The following is a 20,761-nucleotide window of genomic DNA, read 5'->3' as shown; positions in this document are numbered from 1 at the left end:
CAAAATACTGTCATCCCAGAATAAACCTGTCAGTTTGTTATATAGCCAGGTGGTGTTTTCCTGTAGCTTTTAAGATATTTGACATTCATTTCTACCCTTGAGATGTGACACTGTGAAGATGGTACCTTCGTACTCAACAGATCATCTCTGCATGGATTTTCAGTCTCACCTCTGCTTATGTTAGGATTTAATCTGCCTTTCATCATCATTGTGCTACAGATTCTATATGATTCTGAGGGAGTTATCTATACCCCTAGGTTCACGTGTCACTGGAGAACAATTCTGTGCTGGACCATCTCAGGAACTGCGCAGGAACTGAGTCTCTCTTCAGCCAGATGCTTGCATTGGCCCCACAGCACAACAGCAAAACAGCACTGCCAGCACTGCCCCGTTCAGGTCCTTGGACCAGCTGAGCTGCCTCATGGGCTTCAAACTCCAACACCACTTACACCTGTGCAACCTCTGGGAAGGTCAGAGGGTGGCACGGGTAGAAATGAGAGCAGCATTTGCACTGTAAAAACATTTTGTGTGTGAACCAAGCAGCAGCTCCTTTCAGAAAGTCAGTTCTTCTGCAAAACTCACGGTCTTTTTAACTAAATTTAAGGACTCAAGTGGCAAAATACATGCAAAAAACTTAAACAGGCAAGAATATAAGTCTCACTGATGCTTCTTTTGCAAAACTACTTTGCAGTGGAACAGGTCAAAGTAAGTCAGCATGACCACAGTGTGTATTTTCAGAGAGAAGGGGAACAAACAAACATATCTAACATTTCTTCATGGAGTTGCAGGGTTTGCTATGCTGGAGCATACAAATCATCCAGTTTCATTCCCTATTTCTGGAAGCAGCTTACATGACATGGTTTTAACAGAGTCAGAAAACAAAGCACTCCCTTCTGCTGCATTGAGCTGTTAGTGCCAGACCTTATCCCTGGAGAAGACCTTCTCTCAGACCCTTCAGGTTATTTGACAAAACCCCACCCCTGCAGTTTTTGCAGCCCACCTCACCATAATTTGATCTGAAACCAGCTTAGAAAATAAACTCAGGAGAGGCACTCTTGAACTATTTGTCAAAGAAGAGAACAAGTTTTTAATTAAACAGATATTTGTACTTTTTTCTTTAAAAAGATAGCATAAAGTAAGAGATCAAAACATCAACAGAGCCAAGTGTTCTGCTTTGTGTCCTGTTGCTCAGCATACTTTGTAATAGCACTTTCACTTGAATTTAAAGTCTGCTCACATAATCTAACACTCACTAAAAAGTAGAGGAAGTCAGAAAGACAAGGACAGAGAGTGTGAGAGACTATCTGAAACCAGAGCAGGGTAAGTACGATTTTCTAGCACACTTCTTACTGATCTTAACTCATTACCATCATGCACAGCTAATCAGAAAAATGTCTTTGTACTTCCCAGAGTATAGAGGGACAGTAAAAACTATTTTCTCAGGAATATAAAGCCTCAACAAATGACAGGATATGACCAAATAGAAGAAAGGAACACAAAAATAAACTACACTGTGTATTTGTTTGACATGTGCTACTTTAAATAATTTGGAGGTTTTTTAGGCTTAAGCTTAAAGGAGAGTATTTTAGGACCAATATTTCAAAAGCCACCAAGTTACTACACAGTGCTGGATTGGACTTTGGAAGTGAGTGCAATATAAAAAGAACATGGGAATGTGAATATATCGTCAAGGAAGCAGTGGAGCAACGGAGGTTGCCCAAAAAACAACTTAAATAAGCACAAACAAAAGGATAAGCCATACACTGTATAGAACAATCTCTGAAGACTCCATAATGGGGTAAGCACAACAATATACAGATTTTGTTACAGCACTAAAGGAGGGCAGTGAACCAACAGACAATTATGTTACCTTATATGTAAAGCGTTACTAACCAATCATTAACAAGAACTAAGAACATTACCTTATTTGGTGCTACCGCATTAACATAACCATTCCCACAATTCTATTATCCTCCCCATAATCTATCCAGATGTTTCCCTTCTTAGCATCTTGTTTCCCATGGTCCTAGATTGCTGCTTACCTTCTTTTCAACCAGGGCCAATCCACTCTCGATCCCCCAACTCCCACAAGAATAGAAATAGCAAATCTCAGTTTCTTCTGTTTTGTTGTTTACTGAAAAGTGAGCAGGAAGAGAATGGCATCCTTTTACATAATTTGCAAGCCCTTTACATTTTAACTTTTAGAAGTCCCCAGAAAGCAGACAAGCATCAGTATCCATGCAACTTAATCATGCATATCTGTACCTAAGGAACAATCTTTTCAGGTTTAGCTGGTTTTGAAGATGAGGCTCTTTAAAATGCTTCAAATACAAGACACAAGTCAGTACCCATAGTTGCAGACTCTTCAAGTGATTGTTTCTGCCTTAATTCAGAGGATTATTAATGTGATTTGTTACTGATACAGTTTCCAGGATCAGTAATCAAAATCTGGCATGTCTGTGAGTGTGCCTGTTAATCTGTGCAAGCCACAGGACTGACAGGAGAACTGATGTAAGCCTAGCTAAAGAAAACTGCTGAAGAAGCCCAAAGAGCCCTCAGAAAGGCTGCACACCTGAGTTCATTTCTCATGATTTCGTGACCACATTATTGCAGCAGCTGGCAACAGAACAACTGAATATTCACTGAATACGAGTAGAAAAAGATCTTTTTAATATGGAAAAGTAATTTTACAGGAACATGTATTATTTTTCCAGTACAATGCACAAATACCATGGTGGCTTTTGACAAGGGTGCTACCCAGACAGAATGAGAAGATAAAGAGAGATGCAGAGAGCACAGATGTCTCCGGGGTCTGGATGTTCACATATTAGGTCACTGGTGAAACAATGGAACAGGACTCAGATCCTTGGGAATCTTCTTCAATGCCTTTTTCTTATGTCAGTGTAGCTGAGAAAAAAACATTGTTTCTAACAGGCCTAATGATGGGATTCCATGGAAGAATATTTCATGGCTGGAAACCACCTCACAGCAGCCTTTCCATTTCTAATTTTAATGTGTCATCTGCTGAGAACAAAGCACTTTCTCCTTGACCTGTCGTGATCTCTAATTCACTGGACTCTGCAATTTGCTTTGTATTGGAGGCTAAGTGCAGCTGCTCCAGTTGAGGACTGAAGGATAGCATTGTATTACTCTCCAGTGCATATATCTCATTTCTTACTAGAATGTACAGAGAAAGGAAGTTCAGAATTCATATTCACACTAGGATGTGCTCATGGTCTGAAGATGACTTTAATATAAAGCCGAAAAGTAATATTAGCTTTGTTACACAATTTATTCTTGAGGAACACTTCCATTTGAATAAGGTAACTCTGCTAGCCAAAGATGTGTTTTTACTTCTCTTGAAACCACACTTCTACTGTGAACAATATTAATTGCATAAAAGCTTTTTGTAACACCCGGATTGCATTCAAAACATATAAGGAGGGCAACTCTGACCCAGCATTGGCGCAGTAGATACAATGGAGATGTGCCTATCGCAGTATGACTACATTATAAATGTATTCAATATATTTCCCAAACTAATTGGTTTGTCATCTAATTCCCCTTTATAAAGTAGAGCTGACAGGACCAACAGTGGCCTCATCCTTTCATTCACTTTTTGGAAAACATTAGGGGCTCAGGTCTGGGTTTACTAGGTTAGACAATGCAGATTGATGAGGCAGAAAAGCCTGAAAAGACAGCCTTCTTCCTGAGACAGGACACCAGAGGCCTCTGTGTGGGATGTCTTTCATAGTAAAAGGCTTTCTCAGGGAATGCACAGCTCCTTGCTGCCCTACAGAAATACCTCTGGTGGAACAATAGTATCTTCAATTCAAGCAGTGTGAGAGCAGATTCTAACTGAAGGTGCAATCTTCAAAATTGTAGGACAGCCAACAGAAAAGAGCTCCTAGAGTAATTCCTAAGATTAGACCTGCTGCTCCACAACACTTTCACTCCAGGTTCAGGATAACCTCTCCAGAAGAATTCATTGCAGTAGCAGTCAGAGACACAGATGTCAATAGCTGAAGAGGGTCCTGTACAACAGACAAGTTTTCCTGCTTTGTTGAATATTCCCAATTGTCCAGCAGAAACGTAGCATGTACTGTGGAACACTACCCTTTCAAGTACAGAAATGTGGACATAGTCATGGAATTCATGGCAAAACTGAGTATTTAGGAGTGCATGTTTGGCAGCAGTTCTCTTCTCAAATGCACTAATCCAGTGAGCAGTGAATTACCCATCAGTAACTATGCAATTTCTCAGATCATTTTAAGAATACCTGAAAGTAGCTCAATCTAAGTTTGTCAGATGCCACGTATTAGCAGGCAAAACCTAACAACCAGGAGTGCCAGAATATCCTGAACAGAGGAGATTCTGAGCCTTAGTTTTGAAAAGCAGGTGAACAGAAGCACATCTGCAACTCCTAGGAACCTGTACATGCAGCAAATACACACTTGCAGATGTCAGGCTTGTCTGCCAATGCCACAACTGAAGGACAATTGCCTACAAAGCTTCTGGAAAGAAATTATTTTAATGCCCTTTCTGCTTGCTTGTCAAACACTTTTCTTATCTGAGTTAAATGTCATTAACAACTCATTTGTTTAGTGTTCAATTAAAAACAGAGGAGAATCAAACTAATCAGTTTAGGTTTGAATTGCATCCTTTTCCAGTTTGATTCACAGAAATTAGGGCTAGACTACATCTCACAGATGTGCTTTATCCCTCTCAAAGATTTGTTTCTCTTACTCTGTGTCTTAGTGCACCTCTCTTTGTGGTAGCAAGTCAGCTCAGACAGCCTGAACATCACTCTGCTGTTGTTAGATTTCCAGCAGGGCAGGAAATTTTAACATTAACATCTTCCAAATCTCAACATTCACTTATATTTAAAACTACAGATAAGAGAAGTTTTTTATTAATAGGTAGTTTAGCAAAGCTTGACAGAGTTCCTTTAACATCAGATTTCACTAACAGTTCAAAATTTTCCCATATAAAGTGGCTGCCTCACCTAAACTTTTATGGTCTGTTTATAGGCCTGAGAAAAAGGTCTTTAAAATAAAAACGCTGATGCAACTTTAACTACAGCAGGCATCTCTAGAATGATGTCTTTTGATAGCACCTACAATGACTGGGTTTTAAGTATGTTGTTATAATGAGAAAGGAGGGTATTTAGAGCTGCAGGTGGCATTGTTTCCAATCTAAGAACACAACTGGGTGCAGAAAATGACGCAGCTTTTATTTTCAAATAATAAGTAAGACTATGATATATATTGCTCTGAAAGGCTGTAAGACGGGGATGCAAAGGTGAACAACTTGCTTTCAAACCCAAAATCCACGTTCTGTACCGTGACCTTCAAAGACAGGCACGTCTGGGACGCCCTGAGATTTTGCTAAATATTAGAAAATGTGCTACTCAAATGTTTGATCCTTAGAGCTTTCCCAGGGGTCCATATGTCTACACCCCCTATACCAGAAGAAGAAGGTGGTCTCTATAGTCCATTCCACATTTCTGTGTAGAAACGGGTGCCCCAAAGTACAACAAGACTAGGAATAGCAAGCCAGCAAAATGGACACAGGCTTTCCAAAGCTTTTTCTTTTACACACACATGAAGGATTAATTTCTTAAATGGAAAGTACCAACCTAATATAAAAAAAGAGAAGGGACAAATGATTTGTATATACAGACATTTCCTTGCTTTGAGCAGGATCAGAGTAGTGCTCCTTCTCTAACAAGAATGAGGGATACTAGAAGCAGGAAACAAGGAAGCAGGAAACAATCTCAGTGTATGTGCCAGGCACCCTTTTAGGGACTGCAGCAGTTTGGCAAAGTCTAGATAAGGATACATGGATGACAATAGCTGAGATGACCAGCTGGAAAACTACTGTCTTGTTAAATCTAGGATGAATTTGTTAGCTAAGAAACCCCTTATTTCCTGAAAAAAACCTCATTCCTTCTGTTCAAATCTTTGTGTCTCACATTTGTACCACCACCTTACAGTGCCAGTTTAGTGGGGCTGCTTTAGGGCCTTAGCAAGCTTATAATTTATCAATATAGCCTCTTAGATAAATCAATCTGACTAAAAACAAACACAGAAACAAACCTTACCACACATATTTTCCATTAATTTTTTGAGGCAATCACCACTGTAGCAATGGTAATGGGTCTTTTGCTTTTTGTTCTGAAAACCTGAAAGCTTGGAGCTGAGCAGACTTTAGACATTGCATGGTGAGAAGAGGAATCTGCATTCTTCACTCTCACTGCTGAGAATTCAGCTACAGCTATCACTCGAACACAACAATGTCTGTTCAAGAGCAGTTTGACCACTGTTATCAATCTTAAAATATCAAACAATACTGAAACGTTTAAAAAGTGAAATGGCATAATACCGAAAAAATTACTACTTTAAAGATTATGTTGGTTTTCTTAAAAATTTCACCTGCTATGTGAGAAGAAAACAAAAATCTGAAATCACTGTTTTTTATAATTTTTGTTCTATGGGTTGTTTGCGAATCATTCTTTTCTAGAATTACAGACACAGTATCCTACATCTGATCTTGCAAACAGGAATGTGATCTATTTAATTCAGACATTTTTACTATGAGTTTACCTGTCAATACCAGAAATAAAGGAAAATATCCACAATTTTTGTTGTTTGTTTTTTTTTTAGCTTGCATCAAATTTACATACACAAGTTACACTCTAAAATATTACTATGGAAGTAAAACACCACATAATAAATATATCTGGATTGAATAACAAGCACCTAGGCATCTCTAATTTTAGTATTCATTAATATTTAAACAAATAAATGGTTTATGAGCTTAATATTCTAATATTCTCTTATTCCTGCTTTCCGTATGCAGTAGAGTACAAAATGCTACCAGGCATTTCTGATTTATCCACTTGTAAAGCACAAAAAACTGCCAGGCAGAAATTAATTTGAAAATATAATCCCACGGTGCCACATACTCCTGCCCCACTGACACAGCTGACCCAGAGCTGAAAAGGCATCACTGCTGTGAGGAGTTCAGCTGGACTCAGACAATGCCCTCTTCTTCCAGTGAGGCTGCAGCCATCAACCGCTGCCCTGCAATTCCCACTTGTTGCTTCAGCACACAAGCTAAAGTTTTGGGGCTGTTTGTTTTTGGTTTTGTTTTGTTTTTCTAATTAACATTGCAAATCAGTGCAAAAAGAATTTGCCAGATCCATCTGTCAAAACACTTGTGGATATCATGTGAAATATGTGTTTCTACACTTCATATTAGATGCAAAACGTGTGCTGGGGTAGACCTGAAGAGCAGTTAGCTTGAGAATTCTAACTCAAAAGATGAGCTCACCATTCTGTTCTGTACAAAATTGGTTAAGAACAGCATTTCCACAAAAGCAAAGATTTCTTCTTTACTCAAGAAGCCTAAATCCTTTGGAATTTTGGAAGCTGGTCTTGATCACACACTATATATCCAGCTTCTACCCAGATACAGGGATAAATTGGAAAAGATGAAACCAAAGATTATTTTTATTGTTCTCCCTTTTTCTCTTTTATCTACCGAAGGACAAATTCTGCTTTGTGAGTCTCAGGGGAAGTACAGCACAACCCAGGAAAAGGAGGGTACAAAGTCAACATTAATCAAATACAACCAGTGAGTAACGAATTATACTGTTGTAAGAACAGGTTGAATAAACACTGTACCACAGATCACTTCATTAATACAATTGCTTTGCCTTATTGTTTTTCTAACCCTTTTTTAAATTTTTCTTTTTATTTATATTATGTGATAGAAGTCTCAAGACATTAGTGCTGAACACCACTCCTCTCCAGCACGCTTTCAAAATGTGTTTTATATTAATCATAATTGGGAAATCAAGGCTTTTCTCCTAGCTTTACTTCTCGCTTTTGGGGCTAGAAGTATGAAGGTTGATTTTATAGTTCTCCCTTGGAAGGGCAGGAGTGATGAATCTCTAACAGAGATTTCTTTATAGCTCCATTGGAGGCTGAGGATGACAACAAATATTCGAAACAGCTCCTACAACATTCAGTTTCCCTGCCAGTTAGTCTGCAGCCTCTTCTTTTCTCCATTGCTCCTCAGCAGCGAAAAAACATCGAGATGAAATTTTGCAGTGAAAAATTGTACTACATATCCTACAGAAAGAATGAACCACACTCTGGGAACTTAGCCCATGGGGAAGGTGTAGCCATCCATTAGCTACCCTACTGCATCAGAGGGGATACTTTTTATTAAGGTTTTATGAGGTGAGTCTTGGCAATGTCCTTGGGATCACTGACTTTCTGCCAGGCAGCAGAAACAGAACTACAAACCATTAGAGAATCTGCAATGCCAGTACTTGAAATGCAATGGGGGGCCTCTACATCACTGACAACACTGACTTCTTTGGGTGTTACATATTTAAGAGAAGAAAGATGTGTTTTGCTTAAGACATGCTTGTAAACATGATGCTGTGTGCTGGACCTCTAGGTACAATACATGGCCACATAAATCTTACTCAGTACAAAAACATTTGTATTGAATACTGGCTATATATAAACCTTAAATACTCCAGCACTTTAAAGAAAATCTATATTTTATGGATTAAAATATGCATAACTTTAAATTTATCTGTGCATTTCTTCTCTGGAAACTGTTCCTTGAGAATAACATTAATATTTATTACATTTTCTATGTCTGAGCAATTATATGGGCATAAATTCTTCAAGAGCTGATTCTGCAGGACCTGAGTGGTTACACAGTATTCCATTTATGCCAGTGGGGTTGCAGGTAGGGACATGTGCAAGCCCATTCCTCTAAATTCTTCTATGGGCTTTGTTTGCATGGGCTCTGACATGCTTTGATACCTCTGAGAATTTATTATATTATATTATTATTATTTAATTATTTTCTACAAGAAAATATAGATCTTTAAACAGAACTTGAATGAGCACATTGAATTACCAGGTTAGCTGGCATTTCTTCACTCTGGGTCTGAGGAAGGAAGCTTTCTACCTAGACCACACTGTCAGTTGCTAAATACTTGTTTCCCACAACTACAATTCAAATTTCTACTTGCAGCAAATCTATAAAGCAAAAGGCATTGAAATGCAATTAAAAATAAGATCAAAGCCAAAAAATCATGGATCCATTCTATCTACATCCCTGAGAGAAACAGCAAATCAAATTACACTGAATGGAAAAGTAAATTATGAATCTACTAAGTGAGAATGATTCTTCACAAGATGAACAAATTAACTTCCCAGTTCCATTTCAATATGTTCTTCCTACACACTAAACCCCCCTCTCTCCTTCTGGCTTCAGGAGAGTGTACCTTCAGCTGGCAAAGACAGAATGCTAGCCACTCAGAAAGGTGACTTTTTTTGGACAAATGAGGAAACTTTAATGAATTCCCCACTCTACAGACGGCTGTAGTATATGTTAGAGCACCTGCTGCAACTCAGTTCATATCACATTGCAGTTATGAAAAATAGTTTGCTATTTTGAAATCCTCTGGCAGCCAAAGTGAATCACTGAAGGCCCAAAGCTCATTTATCTTTTGTCAGAACTGAAGCCAAATGAACGCCATCTTGCCCAGCAGCTGAAGAATGGGGGAAGAAAACACTGCAAGTAAAAATAACCAGAAGAGCTTGCAAGAGTTGCAAAGACAAGTAACTTCTGGCAGGTAATAAAAAGCTTTTCACAACTCACTCAAGCTTTTTAGACCGAAGATTTCATTCAACATCCTGAGGAAAGCAATGGGAGGGGGGAAGCAGGGCGGGCAGGGAGGGAAAGTGCAGGGAGATGATCTGGAAGAGGGAAGAGAAGGAGGAAAGGAAGTGCAGGAGAGTCTGAGCCACACTCACACTGTCATGGCTGGGTGACCTGCTGGCTGCATACACGATGACAAGTTTAGGATTTTAGAGCCAGGTGTCACACAGATGTAGGGCAAGAATGGCGCTGATGGGCACTCCACACCTCCAAAGCACCAAGGGCAAACCTGAACGATGCTGCTTGGCAAAGCCTGGGGAAGTTGTATGGCAGGTGGAAGAAATTGGGTACTATATATTATACTATATAATATAGTATATATATGTATATATAGACAGGGTACTATGTATTATGAATATATATATGAATATATGAATGCTCCTTCAATACTTTTAACCAACAGACACGTTATCTGTGCCCTCTCAAAGATCCACACTGCTTTACCTTCCCACACCTGTGTTGAAACCAGTACTTTCACCATTTGGGTGTTTTCTTCCTCCAAGACTTTATGTAGTTCTTAAAAGCTTGCAAAAAGCAGAGTGCAAGGTGATAAACTCACCACATATACCACAGTTGTTCATATGAGATCCTTCTCCATATATTTCCATTTTAAATATTTCAGTGAATAACTGACTGAATTACTGTATTCATTGTATTTACTGATGGAGGCAATGTTGCCTGCATTTGCCCCTAGCAGATGTCTGTGCTCACTGGCATAAAGCAAAACAAGCTCTTCTACAGTCCTGCATATTGATATTTTTTCCTTAGCAAAACACAGTAATAACATAGGAAGAGGTAGGATCTCCTACTAAACTATCTAGAAAGGTTTGAAACCTAAAAGGTTTTGTCACAAAAGCCCTTTTCCAGCTATGCTTGCTCGTCTAATGAAAGATAGGCTTTCTGTAAACCCTGCATTTTTAAAGTTTGCAATAATCATATAATCTGAATGTGGGGAGTATCTCAATAGATGCAGACACACTATCTTTCCTTTCTTCTTTCTATTATGTCTGGTAAGATACATGTTCATGAGCATTTTTTGGTTGTACATTCAAGCTTTAATAACAAATATTTTGTTCTGTGGCCATGAATGATATGTAGGAGTCCTTGCAACCACCATAGGAGGAATTTTAAGGCAACCTATTTCAGGGAAAAAGATAAAGTCAGGCATTAGCCCTGTTTCATGTATGTGACTGTTACACAGGGTTCATGTTTCTATAAGAACACTTTCCTCTCATGCTTCCTAGTTATCTTTTTCAGTTATTAAAGACACTATTAAAGTATTATTAGATACATACTAATAAATGAAATACACAAAATATGTAATGATCCATAGAAAGACGTTACACTTTCAAGTTCAGTAAAATCTGAACACATTTGCTGTGCTTTTCCCATTTCTTTTTCCCAGGTGGGGCCACAAACATCATCCTTGGAGTTTATAATACAAAGAGCATTAAAATGAAGCATTGCTCTTTGTTTTCTGCAGAATTAAATGTAACAGGATCTTCATGACTAAATGACCTGATACTAACGTTTACTTCATACACAAAACTAAACTATATTGAACAATACAGGGAATCAAACAAAGACAGGTCAATGCTTTTACGTGTGGAACTTTGAATCAACATGACAACAAATTATTTATTTTCATTTGTTTGCAGATCTTTTAAAACTTGTTATTTCTCTAGCTTACAAATAACCACTGACTTCCAGCCAATGAGACTTTTCTTGATTTCCCTGGGACCCAGATCATGGCTTTTAATTGCCTTTGATTCTTTGACATTTTGATAATATGATCTTAAACACTTCTTGTTCTGAAATTCAGCTGAAAGTTAGAGAGTTTTAAATAATTCTCATCAATCCAATCAATCCAATTTCTTTACTTGCATTAGTTTAAGTACACCACAGACTGTTGACAAACCGAAAAAGAGTCTCAGAAGAACAACAGGAAAGCAGGAAATGAGCTATGCAGCAGCATAATTTACAAACAGAAGAATAACACATCCTCCTTCTTAATGACCTGAGAAAATCAACATGGGATTCTTATACAACAGTGTCAGTGTTCATGACTTTGAATCACTTCTTTAAAAATCTATTCTGTAAAAATCATATAAAGAACTGAAAAACTGCCAGTATAGTCCCCAAATCTTCTTTGAGTTGCATGTCAGCAACGACATTTAAACAGCGAAATCTTATATCCTGGGTTTAACTTCAAATTTAAATTACAGGAAAAAAGCTTGTCCTCCATACACAGCTAAGCAGAGTTAACTTGATAACTCAGTTTCTAAGGTGGTTTCCAACATGCTCAAGTATTCTGCTCCAACCCAGACTCCCTCTGATACGTCAAAAGGTGAACGGAGTTACAAAATACACAGATTACATGAAATTATTCCGGTTAATCATGACAGAAAGACTATGAAGCTCTTATTAGAGGGAGCCTGGTGAGCAAGAATCATTGTCAAACATGAGATCCAAATGCAACTAAATGCCAAATACTCTACTGGAAAGAATAACCTGAACCACAGCAGCATCTTGCAGGCTCTGCATTACATCGTGACACACATGTACATCTTTTGCAGATAACTGAATGAGGAAACAATCCCAAACAAAAAATAACAAAAACTCAAAGATGCAAAATACATTATTCAGAAATACATTATTCAGAAAATCAGGAAAGTAATTTTCATTCCATATATGTAATTCAGAAATCTAATCTCCTTTATTGGATTGGGCTTTTTTGACTTTGAAAAGAAGTAGGAAAACATGATGGAGTGATTTATGAGTTGCAAATACTAAGAATGATCGAAAGCGTTTCAAAAATCCTCACCATATATGAAGCTGAGTCAGGGGTTTAATCCTCAGACAACCTAAATGCAGAGAGATATGTTGGAAGTAACTCCAATAAAAATGTGGATGATCACGGCTTAATGCCGTGGGAAAACCCTTTACAGTAGGGATGAGTAAAACATCACCCCCAGAATCCTCCAGTTCCTGTACCTTGATCATTGCCAGAAAGTTCTCTGCTTCCCTTGTTATCATTGGTTCCTTTTTGCTGCAATAATTGTAATATTCCTAACTGCCCTTCCATATTGGATCCCCTCCCTGAACTCCACCCTAATTCCTCCCCTGCTCCAAGTTTATAAACACCCCTGCCATGCCCTAACACCTGCTTTGGTCACTGTCCTCGTGCATGGAGCTAGCCTCCCTGTACCATCTTTCCTGGTTCGTTCAGTCAGTACAAACTGTTCAGTTTGCTGTTTGCTGTTTTCTATTATTAAAGCTTTTTAGTTCCCAAATAATCAGGTCAGATTTTCTTTCTGCGTAAAATCGCCGAGCTCAGTGAAGCCACCGACCCTAAAAGCTGGGCTAGGATTGGCCAAAGGCTTCAGAGATGTGACTATTTTGACCATAGTAAACCGAAATCTGGTGAGAAGACTTCTGGTTAGAAATATATTTCTCCAAAAGAGTTAGAGGAAAATAATTCTCTTTTTGATTTGCCATTAAGTTGTACAGCATATTTCTAGAGAGTGATGGCCAAGAACTTCACAAAATTGCTACAAACTGAGATACAATGCTGGGGAAAAAATTCTGAAGCAAGGTATATTCAGAAGTATATTCACCTGGCCTAAGATAGCCTTTAGCCAGGGTTGAGCAGAGAGCAGCTTCACTAATGGACAGTCACACACAGTGCTAAAGCAGCCAGAGCATCACTGCTACAGAGAGTTTTTACTCATTCAACATCAGGCATTTCATAGGCTACAATCTCCATTTCTGTCTCTGCCACAAGTTTCCTTCATCACTCTCCTACTCCTACACTTCAAACTTCTCTTCTAGCAAAATAAAAATAATCTTAGTATTTTAAAGAGGAAGGCTCTAAGAAGAATGCCTGCCACTTTGCCTCATGCCATGCTTTGGGAAAGTTTTCAATTAAAAGCATACAAGAACAAGTGCACCATGCAGCAAACTAAGAACATTTAAAGGTACCAGCATGACTACAAGTGTTGGGAGGCCTCTCAGAGTCTGAGGCTTCATTCAGTTGCAGTTCTCCACGCCAAGAACACATCAATCAAGACAACTGTGAGGTGAACTGAGAATGAATGTTACATGAGTCTATGTTGCTACATAGCAACATAGTCCATGCATGAATACTACATGAATGAGAGTATTTTTTAAAATGTTTGTCATGGACAGAGTCTGGTTTTCTGTTTCAACATTTCATATGTAACAATTCAGCTGCCCCCTTCCTTCCCCAGTCACTTCTTTAACTGTAGTTGCAGCTCCAGCCTAAAGCCAGTGTGGCCAATGGATTCAGTTTGTAAAGCTCCAGGAATTCTCTTCCAGTTATCAGGCTGAGGGATTCAAGCAGAAAACACCTCATCTTCAAACAGAAAATATTACTGATTTGGATAGAGCCTTTTAGATTTCTTCTGATGGTGCTCATAAATCAAACATTTTGATATGGGTGATGTTTGGGCTCACAAACAAAGACATCAGCAATTTCAAAACTCAACTGTTCAGCTGCAGGCAGAGGGTTTTGGGCAAAAGAGTCAAAGAGCACCCGTGGACATCAAGAAGTGGAGTAGCAAACCTTCTGCACGGGGGAGGAGTGGGTGTGCAAGATAGATACAGCCATTCTTCTGTTTCACAGGACAAGAACTCTCTGTCAATAACAGGGATTTGCAGGAGACCTTGGTATTGGCCCTGTACTGCCAAGTGACCTTACTCAAATAGAGGTCCATCTCTCTAGGAATAGATAATACTCAAACTGACAAACAAGCCCTATGTTATATATACATAACACTATACCCCCACACTACTTAAAGCTTTTTAACTTAAATTGATTTTTGTTCTTTAACAGAGTTATTCAGGTGCTGCAGTTTTTTTTTTTCATTTCACTTTTTCACATGGAGAAAAAGACTCTGCTTTCCAATCCTATTCTGAAGCCTTTTTACCACTCACCATTTAAAAAAGAAAAATGGGATATGTCACTTGAAATGTTCTCTTGAAAATATTTATTCATTGAAGAAAGCAGTGCTTCTCCCTTTTCTTTAGAGCCTAAAATATAAAATTAATTTAGGAAAATCAGGCATGTCAAAGCAGATCTCCCTATAAATACATTGCAAAATGTTAAATGATACCACGGCTCTGGAAAAGCCCAAGCAGTTATAGCAGAAATGAGACTATACCAGTTCTCACCCTGGTAGCACAGCCTTTGAACTTGGAACCCAGTTAAAGGAAGTACCATAGCTACGGTGCATGGAATTTTGTGAACTGTGTTCTGCTCTTTCTGCTTCCAGACAGGAAAAATCTACTGTGTTAATCGAATACTGAAATTCTTTCATATGCAAATATGTCAGGCAACAGCATAGCCTCCAGGGCACTGGCAAAACCTGAGAGGCACCAGACTACAGCGAGCTGCTCATTAAAGGTATGTTCTGATCAGGACGGCAATCTAAAGGGATTCAAGTTACATCCACTCTTCCTTCCCACAAAATACAGGACATCTAGACATTCAGAAGATTCCTGACCAGTTCTAGTTTCCTCATCAGGAATGCAATGGATTGGTCAAAACCCAGAGAGCTTTCCTAGGAATGTATCAAGTTCAAAGACATGCAAATCAAAAAGGGTTTCTTAGGTCCACAGTGGATTTTCAGGTCAAAGAGAAAGGCATTCTTCCATCTCCCTAGCAGCCTGGCATCTGCAGAATGGCAGTGGGATGGGAGTGACTGATCCGACACAGGCTCAGGGCTTGGATCTTTCCTCACCCTCCAAGCACAGAACTGGGAGGATTATTCCCCTCTGCAGACACACCAATGGATACTTTCAAATCTGAAATCATCGTGGCTAAATACATTTCCAACACAGCTCTAAACTACCACCTATCACAAGTTTCCTTCTGCCTACACAAAGGTTATACTGTGTCATACTCCTGTCACAGCACACAAAATAACACTTAGGTAAAAACACTTCAGACAAGGACAGGTTGCTTTTGCCCTTAAACATAAGACTGGACCTATTTTTCAGTGGGATGTTCAAAACATTTCAGAGACAACAGATAAATTTTTAAACCAATATGATGTGAAATAAAAACAACAAAACAACCCAAAGAACCCCACAACTTTAAAGGTAGGAGAAATTAGGTACATTTGCCCTAGAGCACACAGGTGGCAAGGGAGACAGGACAGAAGGGTTCTGCATCTCCACTTCTGACAGAAAGAAGTACCTCCTTTTTCTTATATATCCTTATCATAAAAATTTCCTGCTACCTCTGTGGGTAGAGAGCCTGCTGCATGTTGTTTAAATGATCTGGCTCACACTTCTGCAGAAAAGTCCTCTCAAATACTAAACATCTGCTGGAGGTGTTTCTTATGCAAAAAGTCACACCAAGAAGGTCACTCACATAGTGTTAACACCTTATTAAGTTATTCTTTCTTTGTTTTGCTTGATGCTCTAATATTTAGAGACATTTGAAATGTTCTACACTACTAGTAAGCAGCTTGTTCAGAATTATGGAATGAAGGTTACATTAAAGAGTCCTTTTCCTTTCAGATGAAGTTCGTCTGCAGCACTCCAAAGCAATCTAAGAAGCTCTGTCTTCATTAAAGTTTTGAGGCTGAAAGTACAGTATCAAAGGGCTTTGCTCCCCTGCCTGTGCTGCATAATTTCTCTCTCTCTCCCCCTGCTCTCCTCCCCATTTTACCTTTGTAGCCATTAGAGATATTTTAATGTTTCTGTGTTGGAAAACAATCTGAACCATGCACAATGCGATACAAAAGAGAGAGTTGTTTGTACTTACAATTTCAACTCTTTCGTAAATTCTTCTTATTATGGTCTGTTCTTCACCACTTTACATTATTCACCAACAGAAGAAAAACAAAGATGACTTAGCACTGGACTGTGAAACGAGTACGCTGTTTTTATATCAAAATGGAATCCCTGCTTACAGGAATTACTCACTATTTAGATAATGCAAATGATCTGTCATACACAGAAAGAAATTTGGCTCTCCATGTTGTAAACGTGGCTGTATTTACAGACAGACTTTGAAACTCAGCTCTGGGGACTGCACTGGGTTTTAGACAAGGTATTTTAAGAAGTGTGTGAGTCAGTACACCAGAGAAATAAGAATCAGAGAGCAAGACAGATCTCTTTCTAGTAAGGCGGTGGACAGCAACACTGCACATTCATCCAGCTTTGTGGATAAAAGGAGCAGAATTTAGCAAATCCTCACACACAGAAGCAGTGCTATTACAATTGCTCAGTCAGCCATTCTGGGGTGAATCTGGATCATTTGGGTTTTAAGACTATTATGATGGCTTTACGTTTCACTGAGCAGACTATTACATGTATAATTCAGAAAGACAGTGAATACTTAAATGTGGATTCCAAGCTCACTGTGCAGAAGAAAACAGTGGATATCTGTGGATATCATCTCTTACCAAGTATTGGGGAAAAACGACATATTTCTTGTAAAATACATACAGCATTTCCATACACTGGGAGGAATGATACCAAAACACTTCTGGGAAGAATAAATAGTTTTTATATGACTTGTTTTGTGCCCTTCCACCTCCCTATCCTACATTAGAAAAAAAAATATCTGCCCTTTTATATATAGGAAATTTAATTTCTGTATTTTACTGCACTATCCTAATATACTCATTGTTTGTTCACCATTTCTTTATCCCTTCAAATGTAACCTCCATATGTTTATTATTTTCTAATCAGGTGGATTACTGCATTTTGTACTTCACTGCTTCAGAAATAAAAAATTTTCATTTGCTGGGTGGTTAGAGCACAACACCAGAAAAATCAAAAGGCAGATTACTGAAGAGAAAGAAAATTTCCTAAGACACCTATATCTGTGTCTTGGCTGGCAATGCAGGATGTAAATAAAAGTATGGATTCTATCACTAGCTGTTGAAAATGAATTGGGGCAGTGATCTTTATCTTTAGGGGAGATACTTTTTGCTAATAGGCCATCTGTTAAAAACCAGGTGGGTCAGTTTTCTTTATCTTTTCCACAAGCCATCCTTCCTCCAGGGAGGTATCTTCTGTTAATGGGCCACTAAGTCCCACTGCATGACTGATAAAATTACTGCATCCCACTGGGAGATGCTCCACCCAGAGGGAGGAGCCAAGCATTTCCTACTTAAATAAAATCTGAGCTTTGGAACATCAGAGCAGCCTTTTTCCAGAGGAAAACCAGACCTTTCTACATCACTGGACCTTTGGAGGTAAACTGCACTCTTCTACTGGAGCACTGCTTCAACAGAACCATAGCTGTCACTCCAGGAGGATGCAGCCACCATTTAATGGGACTGCTACCAACACCCTGACTGACGGGGTGTCAGGTTGTATTCTGACTCTGTCAGTGTTTTGGTTTTTTGCAGTACTGTATTTCTATTTTAATTTTCCTGTTAAAGAACTGTTATTCCTATTCCCATATCTTTGCCTGAGAACTCCTTAATTTCAAAATTATAATAATTCAGAGGGAGGGGGTTCACATTTTCCATTTCAAGAGAGGCTTCTGCCTTCCTTAGCAGACACCTGGCTTTCAAACCAAGACAATCTGAGAGCTTTTATCCAAATACTGCAAATGTAATCAGTATCCAGGTGAATATAGCACAGTATATTTTAAAAGAATAAGGCACAGAATAGAAAGGATAGCCTTATACTTATTTTGATTCAAAGCACTGCTTCTTGCAATCATCATAAAGCTGCCTCTGTCCAACTTACAAATCATTTTTACAATTGGACAGCTACCTTTGTGTCTTCCTGAAAATTCCATTTTGAAGAGTTGGTTTGCATTCCTCACATTTGGCCTTGAAAACTGATGGAACATGGTGGAAAGATGCCAGAGATATCTGATATAAGGCAACTGCAAAAGTCCATGTCACAGTGTCCTGCATCCAACAGAGACCAAAAGCAGGTCCTCAGGGCAGAGTAGAAATGCAGAACAGGTATAAATGCTGCTTCTTTGGAGCACTGACTGCAGCTGAGTCCCCAGGTGTTTGCAGCTCAGCAGTTTCCTGAGTGTGAGCAGTTTCTGTGTTTAACATTCTTCCAAGGATTTTTCTTCCACAAACTTGTGCATACTTCTCTACAACAGCTCTGCTGGAGCTACAATAAATACTATTTTCAAGCCAAAAATCTATGGAAAGAGGGGAGGCACGGCCTAAAGGGTACATGAAGAGCCTCTAGCTTCTTCCACATGAAATTTGTATCTGCTCATTTAGAGTTCATGCCATGCATCAGAAGTGAAAGTATAATTTTCTGCTGCTGAAACATCTAGGTGATCAACACTGACACTCGAGCAGGTAAGGTGTAAGGGATCACCACTATATCTAGTATGGAAGATGTACAAGGAAATAGGTAAAACTTTCATCTCCTGTGGCCAAGGAAATCAAATCCCAGGTAAGTTTTAAGTTTTCAGACCTGAACAAAGCATCCTGGCACACACAGTCACCCTCTGACAGAGGGTCATCACCTGGGAAAAAAGGCATTCAAGCAAGAATGGACAAACCAGGAAGTGACTGTCTTGGGGTGACTTTATGATGCTTCTGTACCCCAAATCATCTCTTCTGTTGGTGTTGGATATTGAGTTCTGCAGCTTTAAGACTGATTCAAGGAGTGAAGGGGGAGAGAAGAGGCACAGAGTTTGTTATCAGAGACTGCACTTGCTCCCCTGCACACTTCTCACAGGCAATCTTGTCTGCAGTGGACAGCAGGAGAGAGCTCTCCTTTGCTCTTAGTTAGTTTTTGGCTAGCTGAGGCAGAGAAGTTCCCTGGACTGTGCTTCTTTTCCTTTTCCTTGGAATTGTTCCAACCTACTCTGGACTGAAAACCCAGAAAAGCACCGGGAGCTCCCACCTGTGGCTCCCACCTGGGCCACGGCATTTCCCAGCACCAGAGACACTGATAACAGACTGAGTGAGCTGAACTGCAACCCACAAAAAGGGACATTCTGGATTTGTCATCTCTTCAGAATTTTGTTTTTTAGTATTGTTCATTTTTGTGCTGGGGAGTGCTTTGTCTGTTAAATAAACAGTTTTCTTCTACTTCTCTCCAAGGAAATATTTCCCTGAAGCAGTCAGGGGAGGGACTGCTTGAATTTGTTTCCTAGAGGGACCCCATTCAGGGGTTTCCTCCCACATTTGCCCTAAACCAGGACAGTGCCCCTCCAGGTTCTGCAGCTGTGGCGTTCTGGATTGGTGTTTGAACCTTTAACAAGGCTGCTTTCTGCTCACACCTCAGGTTATTTAACTAACCTGCACATGCCCAAATCATGAGCAGACTAGAAAGTCTCTCTTCAGATCACATGCTCAGCCAGCTGAACCCCACCAGTGACAGCATCCTCATGTCCATGGAAAGGGAACCAGCTTGAAACTCCATAAGACATTCCACATATAGGATGCCAATTACCCGTATCCACTTTTAAATATCCAAAGCATTAGTCCTGATTTACTGCTTTTATGAGACACAGTTGGAGTTTAACTGATATAATTCAGTTAGGGTTTAGTTTTTAAATCTTTCTGCAAAGACTGACCTCTTTTAAATGATTGTCAATAACATTGCTTCATTTCCTATATGTTAACACCTTTTTATTTCAAAATTGATACAGTCTTTTGTGCTACTTATTAAAAGATTAATCATTATTGACAGTTAATGCCAGGGTGTTTTCCCCAGTCTTTTTGGTAAAAAAAAAAAAAAAAAATTGAAAAAAAAAAATTGAAAATTATTAAGATGTGTTTAGGGATCACATAGGATATGGGTCCTACATGAGACCACAAAAACTGTAGCAGTATCTTATGGTAACAGCACCACGGGGCCACACACTGCTCTAGAAGACATGTATCAATGTGATGTCTAAATTAATCTGTCCTTTATGCCCAACTCCTATTGACATTGAAGAGTTCTGCATACACAGAAAGAGTAGATAGAATATAATGTGAAAACAAAGTGGCAGCACCAGCTGAAGTTCCTTGTCCTCCTGAGTTTGTCAAGGCTT

At 39.1% G+C, this 20,761-nt stretch overlaps 1 long non-coding RNA gene across 1 annotated transcript; it reads left to right on the top strand.

The window, feature by feature from the left end:
• The first annotated feature begins 1,271 nt into the window (after positions 1-1,271).
• Positions 1,272-9,599, top strand: LOC117002043. Its single transcript, XR_004419201.1, has 3 exons — positions 1,272-1,320; positions 7,551-7,638; positions 9,549-9,599. It is a non-coding gene; the product is annotated as an uncharacterized LOC117002043 (long non-coding RNA).
• The last annotated feature ends 11,162 nt before the right edge of the window (positions 9,600-20,761 follow it).

This window comes from Catharus ustulatus, chromosome 12 (genome assembly GCF_009819885.2).
Source record: "Catharus ustulatus isolate bCatUst1 chromosome 12, bCatUst1.pri.v2, whole genome shotgun sequence".
Lineage (NCBI taxonomy): Eukaryota > Metazoa > Chordata > Aves > Passeriformes > Turdidae > Catharus > Catharus ustulatus.
Note: the sequence above shows the minus strand (reverse complement) of the source record. Positions and strands in the feature narration are given on the sequence as shown.